The sequence below is a fragment of the Osmerus eperlanus genome, chromosome 15 (genome assembly GCF_963692335.1).
Source record: "Osmerus eperlanus chromosome 15, fOsmEpe2.1, whole genome shotgun sequence".
NCBI classification, from domain to species: domain Eukaryota; kingdom Metazoa; phylum Chordata; class Actinopteri; order Osmeriformes; family Osmeridae; genus Osmerus; species Osmerus eperlanus.
Window position 1 is genome coordinate 14767365 of NC_085032.1, and position 12740 is coordinate 14780104.

Genomic DNA, 12740 nt, shown 5'->3' on the forward strand with positions numbered 1-12740 from the left:
GGCAAACACAGAGCTTCATCGAACACTGGGTACTGTATAAGCCATCCACCTCCCTCTAACAGCCCAGGGTGTTGAGCAGATGTTGCCAACCTGTGCACATTGGTTTCAACTCATCCTGACCCCCAGTGCCTGTTAGTGTGTGTAGTAATTATCATCCAGGTTTCACACCAGGGCTCCTGCCAGCAGTTCTGTTGGGCTGCAGAGAGGAGGGCTGCTGTCACCACAGAGCAGCTGATAGCTTAAAGGACAATGACGAGAACCATGGAGAGAGAGAGAGAGAGAGAGAGAATAATAATATAAATACTATTTCTGTAATTCCACCATTTCTTTGGCAATATGAACATTTGTTCCTTAATGCTAATAAAGCCCATTGAAATGTAAAATGAGAGAGAGAGAACAAAAGAAAGAGAGACAGAGAGAGAGACAGAGAGAGAGACAGAGACAGAGAGAGGCAGAGAGAGACAGAGAGAGAGACAGAGAGAGAGACAGAGACAGAGAGAGAGACAGAGAGAGAGACAGAGAGAGAGAGGCAGAGAGAGACAGAGAGAGAGACAGAGACAGAGAGAGAGACAGAGAGACAGAGAGAGACAGAGAGACAGAGACAGAGAGAGAGACAGAGAGAGATAGAGAGAGAGAGACAGAGAGAGAGACAGAGAGAGAGACAGAGAGACAGAGAGAGAGACAGAGAGACAGAGAGAGAGACAGAGAGAGAGACAGAGAGACAGAGAGAGAGACAGAGAGAGACAGAGAGAGAGACAGAGAGAGAGACAGAGACAGAGAGACAGAGAGAGAGACAGAGAGAGAGAGACAGAGAGAGAGACAGAGACAGAGAGAGAGACAGAGACAGAGAGACAGAGAGAGATGGTGAGCATAGAGACATGGGGGGGTGAATGAGAGTGGGGGGGAGGGTGAAAGACAGGAAGGGATTAGTTATTATTAGTTATTCTTAGTTATTCTTAGTTATTATTAGTTATTCTTAGTTATTATTAGTTATTATTAGTTCACTTGCGTTGATTGAACTGCGACTCACCCAGTTGACCCACCCTTGTCTTCCCTTTGAGAAAGAAGCATCTAGCATATTAGAGTTGCTTAAGCGCTTACAAGCACACTGCATAATCCCTGCATTGTCAGCTGCCTTCAGCACAGAGCCCAACTTTGTTGGTGAACTCAGTGTCAGTTGTATTCTATCTAAGATCTTGACAGTACTACGCAGCACCTCTTTACTTTTTGAGCGTCATGACTGCTGCTGGTGAAGCGTTAGCCACACAGCGTTAAGAATACTGAAGCCTTCGCTCTGAACGTGACATCTAAGAAATTCATCATGTTTGACCGCGTCAGCTGACTGTGTTTTCTCTCAGGTTACAACGTAACCCGGAGTCATGTCCTTGGTTCCATCTCTCCAACGATTTTTATTGATGACATTACAGGGGTGGAGGGGTGAGCAGAGAGGCAGGAGAGACAGGCCCTCAGAGTCAAGGTGTAATCATTGCTGGCAGGAAGCCCAGCTTGCCTCCTCTGCTCTTGTCATCTGTACCTTCGTTTCTCCAGTTTTCTGTCTCTCTGCTCCTCCACACAGCACCGTCTCCCTTTCCATTCACTCCTCTCAACAACTTCCCTCCTCTTCCTCCCTGTCCTGTCCTCCCATCCCCATGCATCGCTCTCCTTATTTTCTCTTCTCCTCCCTCCTCTCCTCTTTTCTTCTCACTTCATTCCTATCTGCCAGCCCTCAGCAGAGCAGGAGAATGATGCAGGACAGACATGGGTCGTGACTCTCAGCCAAACCACGAGTCAGAGTCTATCAATTCCTCCCTCAGACGACCGGGGTGGAGAGATGACTCGATCCATCCAGCTACATCTCACACCCTGGCAGGGGGGGATGTGACACTCGCTGCACATCGCCATTCTCATTTCTCTTTCTGCATCTCCACATCTTTCTGCCCCTCTAACCTGCAGTCTGTCTATTTCTGCTCGTGTTCATTCTTTATCCATCTCCCTGTCTTTTTAAGCCTCTTTCCACCCTCATTCTAAGTGTAATGTGGCAGGAATTATTTGGTCCCCTCATCCAGTCTGACATGCCGTTGTTATAAAAAGTGCAAATGGCTAGGGCCTGGTTTGCCAAATCCAAACTATTTTTTTCTCAGTCAGATTGATCCAGGTGGTTGTTTAGCATATTTGTCAAGTGAGTTCACTTCATCTTTGGTGGTGTGGTTCTACTTCACGACAGCTGTTTCCCAGCCAGGGAAGCCCAACATGACACTAGGGCTCGAGATCAATGGGAGAGAGCTACTCAATATCCATCCTTCCCTTCCCTGACACGCACAGGAAAGACTGAACACAAAATGGGGTTGCAGTGGTGAGGCAACACCAGAACAGTATGGTGTGGTGAGGCAACACCAGAACAGTATGGTGTGGTGAGGCAACACCAGAACAGTATGGTGTGGTGAGGCAACACCAGAACAGTATGGTGTGGTGAGGCAACACCAGAACAGTATGGTGTGGTGAGGCAACACCAGAACAGTATGGTGTGGTGAGGCAACACCAGAACAGTATGGTGTGGTGAGGCAACACCAGAACAGTATGGTGTGGTGAGGCAACACCAGAACAGTATTGTGTGGTGAGGCAACACCAGAACAGTATGGTGTGGTGAGGCAACACCAGAACAGTATGGTGTGGTGAGGCAACACCAGAACAGTATGGTGTGGTGAGGCAACACCAGAACAGTATGGTGTGGTGAGGCAACACCAGAACAGTATTGTGTGGTGAGGCAACAACCAGAACAGTATTGTGTGGTGAGGCAACACCAGAACAGTATTGTGTGGTGAGGCAACAACCAGAACAGTATTGTGTGGTGAGGCAACACCAGAACAGTATGGTGTGGTGAGGCAACACCAGAACAGTATTGTGTGGTGAGGCAACAACCAGAACAGTATTGTGTGGTGAGGCAACACCAGAACAGTATTGTGTGGTGAGGCAACAACCAGAACAGTATTGTGTGGTGAGGCAACACCAGAACAGTATGGTGTGGTGAGGCAACACCAGAACAGTATGGTGTGGTGAGGCAACACCAGAACAGTATGGTGTGGTGAGGCAACACCAGAACAGTATGGTGTGGTGAGGCAACACCAGAACAGTATGGTGTGGTGAGGCAACACCAGAACAGTATGGTGTGGTGAGGCAACACCAGAACAGTATGGTGTGGTGAGGCAACACCAGAACAGTATGGTGTGGTGAGGCAACACCAGAACAGTATGGTGTGGTGAGGCAACACCAGAACAGTATGGTGTGGTGAGGCAACACCAGAACAGTATGGTGTGGTGAGGCAACACCAGAACAGTATGGTGTGGTGAGGCAACACCAGAACAGTATGGTGTGGTGAGGCAACACCAGAACAGTATGGTGTGGTGAGGCAACACCAGAACAGTATGGTGTGGTGAGGCAACACCAGAACAGTATGGTGTGGTGAGGCAACACCAGAACAGTATGGTGTGGTGAGGCAACACCAGAACAGTATGGTGTGGTGAGGCAACACCAGAACAGTATGGTGTGGTGAGGCAACAACCAGAACAGTATGGTGTGGTGAGGCAACACCAGAACAGTATTGTGTGGTGAGGCAACACCAGAACAGTATGGTGTGGTGAGGCAACACCAGAACAGTATGGTGTGGTGAGGCAACACCAGAACAGTATGGTGTGGTGAGGCAACACCAGAACAGTATGGTGTGGTGAGGCAACACCAGAACAGTATGGTGTGGTGAGGCAACACCAGAACAGTATGGTGTGGTGAGGCAACACCAGAACAGTATGGTGTGGTGAGGCAACACCAGAACAGTATGGTGTGGTGAGGCAACACCAGAACAGTATGGTGTGGTGAGGCAACACCAGAACAGTATGGTGTGGTGAGGCAACACCAGAACAGTATGGTGTGGTGAGGCAACACCAGAACAGTATGGTGTGGTGAGGCAACACCAGAACAGTATTGTGTGGTGAGGCAACACCAGAACAGTATGGTGTGGTGAGGCAACACCAGAACAGTATTGTGTGGTGAGGCAACAACCAGAACAGTATTGTGTGGTGAGGCAACACCAGAACAGTATTGTGTGGTGAGGCAACAACCAGAACAGTATTGTGTGGTGAGGCAACACCAGAACAGTATGGTGTGGTGAGGCAACACCAGAACAGTATTGTGTGGTGAGGCAACAACCAGAACAGTATTGTGTGGTGAGGCAACACCAGAACAGTATTGTGTGGTGAGGCAACAACCAGAACAGTATTGTGTGGTGAGGCAACACCAGAACAGTATGGTGTGGTGAGGCAACACCAGAACAGTATGGTGTGGTGAGGCAACACCAGAACAGTATGGTGTGGTGAGGCAACACCAGAACAGTATGGTGTGGTGAGGCAACACCAGAACAGTATGGTGTGGTGAGGCAACACCAGAACAGTATGGTGTGGTGAGGCAACACCAGAACAGTATGGTGTGGTGAGGCAACACCAGAACAGTATGGTGTGGTGAGGCAACACCAGAACAGTATGGTGTGGTGAGGCAACACCAGAACAGTATGGTGTGGTGAGGCAACACCAGAACAGTATGGTGTGGTGAGGCAACACCAGAACAGTATGGTGTGGTGAGGCAACACCAGAACAGTATGGTGTGGTGAGGCAACAACCAGAACAGTATGGTGTGGTGAGGCAACACCAGAACAGTATTGTGTGGTGAGGCAACACCAGAACAGTATGGTGTGGTGAGGCAACACCAGAACAGTATGGTGTGGTGAGGCAACACCAGAACAGTATGGTGTGGTGAGGCAACACCAGAACAGTATGGTGTGGTGAGGCAACACCAGAACAGTATGGTGTGGTGAGGCAACACCAGAACAGTATGGTGTGGTGAGGCAACACCAGAACAGTATGGTGTGGTGAGGCAACACCAGAACAGTATGGTGTGGTGAGGCAACACCAGAACAGTATGGTGTGGTGAGGCAACACCAGAACAGTATGGTGTGGTGAGGCAACACCAGAACAGTATGGTGTGGTGAGGCAACACCAGAACAGTATGGTGTGGTGAGGCAACACCAGAACAGTATGGTGTGGTGAGGCAACACCAGAACAGTATGGTGTGGTGAGGCAACACCAGAACAGTATGGTGTGGTGAGGCAACAACCAGAACAGTATGGTGTGGTGAGGCAACACCAGAACAGTATGGTGTGGTGAGGCAACACCAGAACAGTATGGTGTGGTGAGGCAACACCAGAACAGTATGGTGTGGTGAGGCAACACCAGAACAGTATGGTGTGGTGAGGCAACACCAGAACAGTATTGTGTGACGCACTGACAAAGGCAGCGATTTCAGATGAGCGTGTGAGTACCTACCTCTTAAACAGACTGGAATGGTAAATTGTTGTGTGAGTGTGTGATTGGTTGTGTTTGCTGACTGATAGAGCCCGAACTATCTTCGTCCGTTTGTAAGATTTGAGAAACATTACGAAACCGAAAGTAGAAAAAATAATATTCCACGACTAACAAGGACGTTTGCAAATCAAGACGTCTGTCTTCTGAGAATGGCAAACATTGCTGGGGCTGAATCAGCAGAACTTGGGCATCACTTTTAACCATCAGAGAAGGAACACAATGTTTTAGTGCAATCAGAAAGAAGCCTTACAGTTACACTGTGCCTGAATAGAGTAGTTCTGTCAGAGTGACGGACAGACAGCTGTGAAGATTGGGGGTTAGACACCGAAGCGAAGAGACAGAGAGACTCATAGGTAAGTGTCTTGATGTCCAATAAAACCTGGTCCCTGGGAAATCATATATGAAATTATTAGGAATTTTGGGGAATTTATTGAAATGATTAGGAATTGAAATAAATGTTGATGGATTTATTACAGCGATCAATACTGAGCTTGATTTTAAGAAAAGAAAGTGATATAGAAGTTTTTCTAGAAATACATTTATTTAGACACATACAGAACAAAGAAAAAAACTAAAACAGCTGAAAAATGACCTTCCTCAGTACATACCCCTCCAACCTGCCGGCCAACAGCTCTGCGTCTATCTCCAAGGTAACGGGGAATGTCACAGTCGGTTCCCTGGTTGCCCTGCCGTCCTCTCAAGTCAATATTGTGCCAGGAACACAAATGTCAACAGGGAAATTTTCTCCACCGATCCCTGACCCAGAAGTCTTTGCTCCTCTAGGGAGGAGAGGCTGATGGGGGAAGTGTGTGTATTTGTTTGTTTGTTTGTTTGTTTGTGTGTGTGTGTCTTTTTATTATGGGTAGAAGGTAGACTGGTAAACTACATTGACTTGTAAGGGGTAAATGTGGGAAAAAAGAGGACTAACAATAATGTCACTTTCCCATTATTCGACGATAAGGACATTAAACCTCCTCATTGTGTGTGTGTGTGTGTGTCATGATTAGTCTCACACACTCCTCTGAGAGTACATTGTTAGAGGGGGAATTCAGCAACCCTGACGAGTTTCCACGGAGCAACAACGTTTCAGGAAGTGGGTGACCTCATGTGTAATGTCAACACACACGCGCCCAAATACATCTGAAACCCAGTTGAAAATGACCACATATACCCACTAAACCAGTGGGAGTCAGGTGGCTGAGCGGTGAGGGAATCGGGCTAGTAATCCGAAGGTTGCCAGTTCGATTCCCGGTCATGCCAACTGACGTTGTGTCCTTGGGCAAGGCACTTCACCCTGCTTGCCTCGGGGGGAATGTCCCTGTATTTACTGTAAGTCGCTCTGGATAAGAGCGTCTGCTAAATGACTAAATGTAAATGTAAAACTAAATGTAAATGTAAACCGATCTACTAAACTAATTCCATTCAGTGAGAGAATAGGTGATGATTGTCTTCCCACATGGTCTATATTAGAGACACTGCTCTGTGGAAACAGAAGGAGAGGCTGTTGGAAGCCACAGTCGTACAGAAGCAAGTGGCCCTGTGGCACAGACTGGCTGCTCCTCCCCGCTTGACGACACTGTCACCCACAATCTCCGGTTCAAGAGAACGCATTCACGTGCCTCAAATGTCTCCCTCCCTCCCTCCCTCCCTCCCTCTCTCTCTCTAACTCTCTCTGTTTCCAAACCCCCGCCACCTTATCAGGGTCTAGCAGGGCAGCCATGGAAGCATAAAAATGGGCCATGTCTTATATTTCTTTATAGAGGTATTTAACAATTCATTCTCCAGGTTTTAATAGCGTGTCTCCCGGTCTGTGTATCATCCATGGCGCCTGGCAAAGCGCGAGCGAGGCTTTTGAAAGTCGATATCCATTCAGTGGGTAGGAACCTTGCCTTGGGGGCTTTTCTAAATTCTCAAAGTGCCAGACACCCGCAGCGAGACATATTCTTCACTTGTTTGTTCTCTGTAACCTGTGCTGTTCCTCTCTCTTTCTCTTTATCTCTGTCTCTCTCTCTCTCTTGTCCCCTCTCCATCACTGGAACAGACATGTAGATATTTCACCTTTTTTGTAGAGCTGTGACTGTTCCCTTTGTTTTGCCAGAACATGAAAAACAACAACGACTTTGTCGCGTGACAAACGGCCCTGGAAGACAAACTGTACACAGATCTGCTGTCGCCTGTTCCTTTCCCACCCCCCCCTCCCTTGGTCTGGCGCTCGCCTCCAACCATGTCCAACCTTTCTGTGCGCTGCGTCCAGATGGCCCTGCAGTCTGCAGAACAGATTTCCGCCAAGCCATGCTTTTAGCTGCACCAGCAGGGAGTTGCCAGTCAGATCGGTCGGGGCCGTGCCACCATTGCCGCCTGCTTCCCCTACCCAGCCACTGTCTTGATGTTCAGAGCGAAGGAAGAGGAAAAAACGGGATGAAAGGGTATGAAGAAGAAAGAAAAAGAGAAGCGGAGAGAGAGGGTATTCTGTCTGTCTTGTGGAGGTAGAGAAGGAGAGAACACAGACAGGCCTCCTCGGACTTCACACGGGGCCTCTGAGGGGCTGACCAAAGAAGATCTGGCCTCAGCCAGGGTACGTGGAGGCTGTTTGGGCTCTTTATCATGAACGCACCCTGGAGATGCTCCAGATGACCTAGTTATTTGGGGTAGAGCCCCCCCCCCCCTCCTCCCCCACCACCAGTGGGGACAGACATGAGGACAGGAGGACATATTCTGAGGGTGTTCCAAGTCTCCAATATCATAGCCACGAGCAGCCCTGCAGGCTGCCAAATCACGTCAATCCATTTGGCCCATCCATATCACAGGCCGATGCTTACTACCGGGCCCTGGCAGCAGGACAGGACGCTACGACGGCATCAGCTCAGGGCAGCCGGGGAACAGGAAGCCGACAGGCAGGGCAGGTAGAGAGAGGACGTGGCAGGTGACTGTCACTCTGGCCTGGTGTTGCGGCGTGCCTCAGTGCTTCCTAGAGAGCTGGAGGAGAGACGAACAGCGTCATTAACCTTCTGTGGTGTCAGCATGCCAGGGCAGATGTGCTGAGAGCTCAGTTCCTTGACAGCTCGGTTGATGTTTCATCACAGGTATGACCGGGAACATCAGTATCACAGCTGTGGAAACGACACAGTGTGTTTTACAGCCCCAAACAGGATCACAGCCTTGTCAGTATAAATTATGATTAAGATTTTGATGTTTTCATTTGGATGGCTGAATTTAACAGTAGGACATATTGAACACTACTGTGATATAAGTTATTGACAATCATAACAGTAGTAACACAGAAAGCTGCGTAATTCAGTGCTTGAATCCTGGCCATGAGAAGCAGATGTTAATCGGTTGATGGTGGATCTGGTCTAACCCTAAACCCTACATCAGCTCTGTCCATCTGAACAAACATACAAGACAGTTGAGACAACAAAACTGAAAACAGACCTGAACAAACCTGGCAACTGGAGAAACCTGGCAACCAGACAAACCCTGTGTCCATGAACGTTGAAACAGAACTTTGAATATCCGTCAGTCTGACTCTGACCTTCTGCCTGTGAGCATGATTTCATGATTTTCAGAGTGATCACAAACCACGTTACCAGTCATGTAAAAGGAGAAAGAGGGAGATGGACAGGGTAAGAGGATGAAGAAAACAGAGAGAAAGGGAGGAGAGAACAATGACAAAGAGATAGGAAGAAGTAATACAGACACAGAGAGAGAGAGAGATAGAGGGAGAGAGAGAGATAGAGGGAGAGAGAGAGAGACAGAGGGAGAGAGAGAGAGATAGAGGGAGAGATAGAGGGAGAGAGAGAGAGAGAGAGAGAGAGAGAGAGAGGGAGAGAGAAATGACTGAAGAGTGTTTAAGTCCTTCCGATCTCAGTCCCCCTTGATTAGACCTCCCTGTGGAGATGAAGAAAGAGATATGGCTCGGATGACTTGATAATGTTAGAGACTGTGTAAAACACACATCAGTGGCTTTATACATTATGCATCAAAGGGCCAGCACAGGGGCTCCTTCTAAAGGATAACATGACCTACCCCAAGAGATGGAGAGCTAGGGATGGAGGAAGAGAGAGAGGGAAGGAGAGAGAGATAATGTGTATATGTGTGTGTGTGGCTGTGAATGTGGGCTTGCTCTGAATGGGAGAGAGATAAAGAGTGGGAGAGAGAGAGAGAAGTAGACAGAGAGAGAGAGAGATCCACAGAGCAACATCGTGAAGGGAGAGGAAACAACAAGGGCGATAATGGGGTTTTAACGAGAGAGGATCTCATTGACTAAGAGGGGAGGATGCTACTCCAGTGACCGGGAGGGCTGTTCACACATCGCTCATTAATCTGCTTGTGATCTGAGGAGGACCACAGGGAAGGAGGCAGGGAGCAGGGAGGCAGGGAGGCAGGGAGCAGGGAGGCAGGGAGCAGGGAGGCAGGGAGGCAGGGAGCGAGAGGCAGGGAGGCAGGGAGCGAGAGGCAGGGAGGCAGGGAGCGAGAGGCAGGGAGGCAGGGAGCGAGAGGCAGGGAGGCAGGGAGCGAGAGGCAGGGAGCAGGGAGGCAGGGAGGCAGGGAGCGAGAGGCAGGGAGGCAGGGAGGCAGGGAGCAGGGTGGCAGGGAGGCAGGGAGCGAGAGGCAGGGAGGCAGGGAGCGAGAGGCAGGGAGGCAGGGAGCGAGAGGCAGGGAGGCAGGGAGCGAGAGGCAGGGAGCAGGGAGGCAGGGAGCGAGAGGCAGGGAGCAGGGAGGCAGGGAGCAGGGAGGCAGGGAGCGAGAGGCAGGGAGCAGGGAGGCAGGGAGGCAGGGAGCGAGAGGCAGGGAGCAGGGAGGCAGGGAGGCAGGGAGCAGGGAGGCAGGGAGCAGGGAGGCAGGGAGCAGGGAGGCAGGGAGCGAGAGGCAGGGAGGCAGGGAGGCAGGGAGCGAGAGGCAGGGAGGCAGGGAGGCAGGGAGCGAGAGGCAGGGAGGCAGGGAGCGAGAGGCAGGGAGGCAGGGAGGCAGGGAGCAGGGAGGCAGGGAGCGAGAGGCAGGGAGGCAGGGAGCGAGAGGCAGGGAGCAGGGAGGCAGGGAGCAGGGAGCGAGAGGCAGGGAGGCAGGGAGCAAGAGGCAGGGAGGCAGGGAGGCAGGGAGCGAGAGGCAGGGAGCGAGAGGCAGGGAGCGAGAGGCAGGGAGCAGGGAGGCAGGGAGCGAGAGGCAGGGAGCAGGGAGGCAGGAGGCAGGGAGCAGGGAGGCAGGGAGCGAGAGGCAGGGAGCGAGAGGCAGGGAGGCAGGGAGGCAGGGAGGCAGGGAGCGAGAGGCGTAAAGAGAGAGACAGTGGGAGGGAGGGAGACAGAAAAGAAAGACTGAAAATGATAGTCATGTGATGACTCCTTAATCATCACATGACTGTATCTATGATCTCTTTAGGGGTCTGGATGAGCATTCAGAAACAAAAACCCATTTGATTGAAATGGTGTAGCAGGTGTGGTAGCTGCATTCGCATAAAGAACATGATTTTTTTTATGTAAATATTGAACATTTTGTTCAAATTATTGTGCCTGACAACTGCTTCCTTGAAAAACAAGTGGTCCAAATATTGCTAAAATGTTTTCCGCTAACAACAGTTTTTTTTCATCTTCGTTTGATAAATCAAATCAGTAACAGACACGAAAACCAGTAGAATTGTATACAAATGTTGTTTTGATTTCCTCTTGCAGTAGCTGGAAATGTAGCGACCACAGCCTTCAGACATCTCGGGGGGGTTGGATCTAGAATCCCTTTTCATGTTCCTTAACAGAAGGAACCATTCAGACGGCTTCTGTGAAGTTCTGCGGTGGCATCCTCTGCGAGGACTCTTCTATTGACCGTTGCCTAGATACCCAGTGGCTAGCCGTATCTGCTGTTCTTGAAGATATCAAGCTTTGCCGTTTTGGGCTTGACCTCTGCAATCACAACAACTCCCCCCGGTGCCAGTCTTTGAACCACACGCTCCACCTCGTTTGCTGCCAACCGCACACTCGTTCCTTCTCGCTCCTGCTCGCCGCAACCAAGGGACCGAAAACAGACGTGATCAGATTTGTTGTTTTTATGTTGTTTTTACAGATTGCTTGGTGGCATCACCGGCATTAGAAAAGAAAAGCCCCGTGCCAGTCTGCCAAGCAGGGACAAAAATACAGTTTTAGTTCAGATGGAGGAGTAGTGGTTAATTGGTGTCAGCTACCGTGCTGTGTCGTGGCTGGATATGGACAGAGCTCCTATTGCATCTGAAAGTGAAATGAAGGTGGAGCCGACAGCCATGGCTAGCCATCTATCATGAAGCGATGATCTGGGGGCACCCCCAACAACACCACATCTGACATTTGTTTCATATTGCAGCGACTCAAGGGAGAGGTCGTTTGTTCGCTGTTGGCGCAAGGGATTGTGGGTGCCTCAAATTCATGTTCTGATTGTGATTTATTAATGTTGTGTTTATGTTCTGGTCAGTGTTGTAGTAATGTCAGCTAAGGTTTAACGTTTGAAGACAGTGGTGGCTGTGCGTGTTTACTGATACCGTGACTGTGTGTGTTATGCAAGTTGATGACTTCCTTTTTGGGGTTATATTGATGGTGTCTTTCTTAACAAAAGCCTGAAGTAGGGCTGTGTGTGGGACACAGGCCAAAAAGGTCCTCTTCTGATGTTCTTTTAAGAAAAGATGAAAATGCAAGCTCTGGGTAAATAACTAGCAAATGACGCACAATACACCATAGACAAGGCAGACATACTTAACGCATTTAACATGGTTTCAAATAACTTCATATTAGCCCTTGTATTTGAACGTTTAATTAGACTCGAGGCACTGCAAATTTAAGTAAAGTTGTATATCTAGGTCTGAAGAAACAAACGTTGAATAAATGTGTGTGTGTGCTGTACTATACTTGTGTTTGAACTTTCATGTAAACAAAAATGTTTGTTGAACTGACGAAGTGTACTTCCCTCAAGACAGGGCCTCACCAGAAGAAGCTCTTCAGTGTGATCCTTTCTGCCAAGCAAAGTGTACATTCCCCTGCTGTATGATCATGTGATCCTCTCACCCCACAGTACATGTGAATGCAAATACCTGAGCAGGACGAGCCTCGTCACAGTCGCATATAAACAAGATGGAGGCCGCCTGCTCTCGTCACACAGAATACTAATCCATCTCGTGAAGACTGCCGAGTCAGAATTACACTGTAACAAACAATTGTACTGAAAAACCTCTAAATGGTGAGACCCTCTACCGATCTCTCGGCCCTTCACGTCCACACACACACACGAGAGAGACAGAATAAAACACGAGAGCAAGAAAGAAAGGAAGAGTGAGAGAAAAAAGGGACAGAGAGAGAGAGAGATCAGTGTGTCTGTAAT

At 49.3% G+C, this 12740-nt stretch overlaps 1 protein-coding gene across 1 annotated transcript in view; it reads right to left on the bottom strand.

Annotated features, from left to right (window-relative positions):
• Positions 1 to 12740, bottom strand: part of adarb2 (adenosine deaminase RNA specific B2 (inactive)) — a 122442-nt gene that overhangs the window by 27183 nt on the left and 82519 nt on the right. The window lies entirely within an intron of this gene.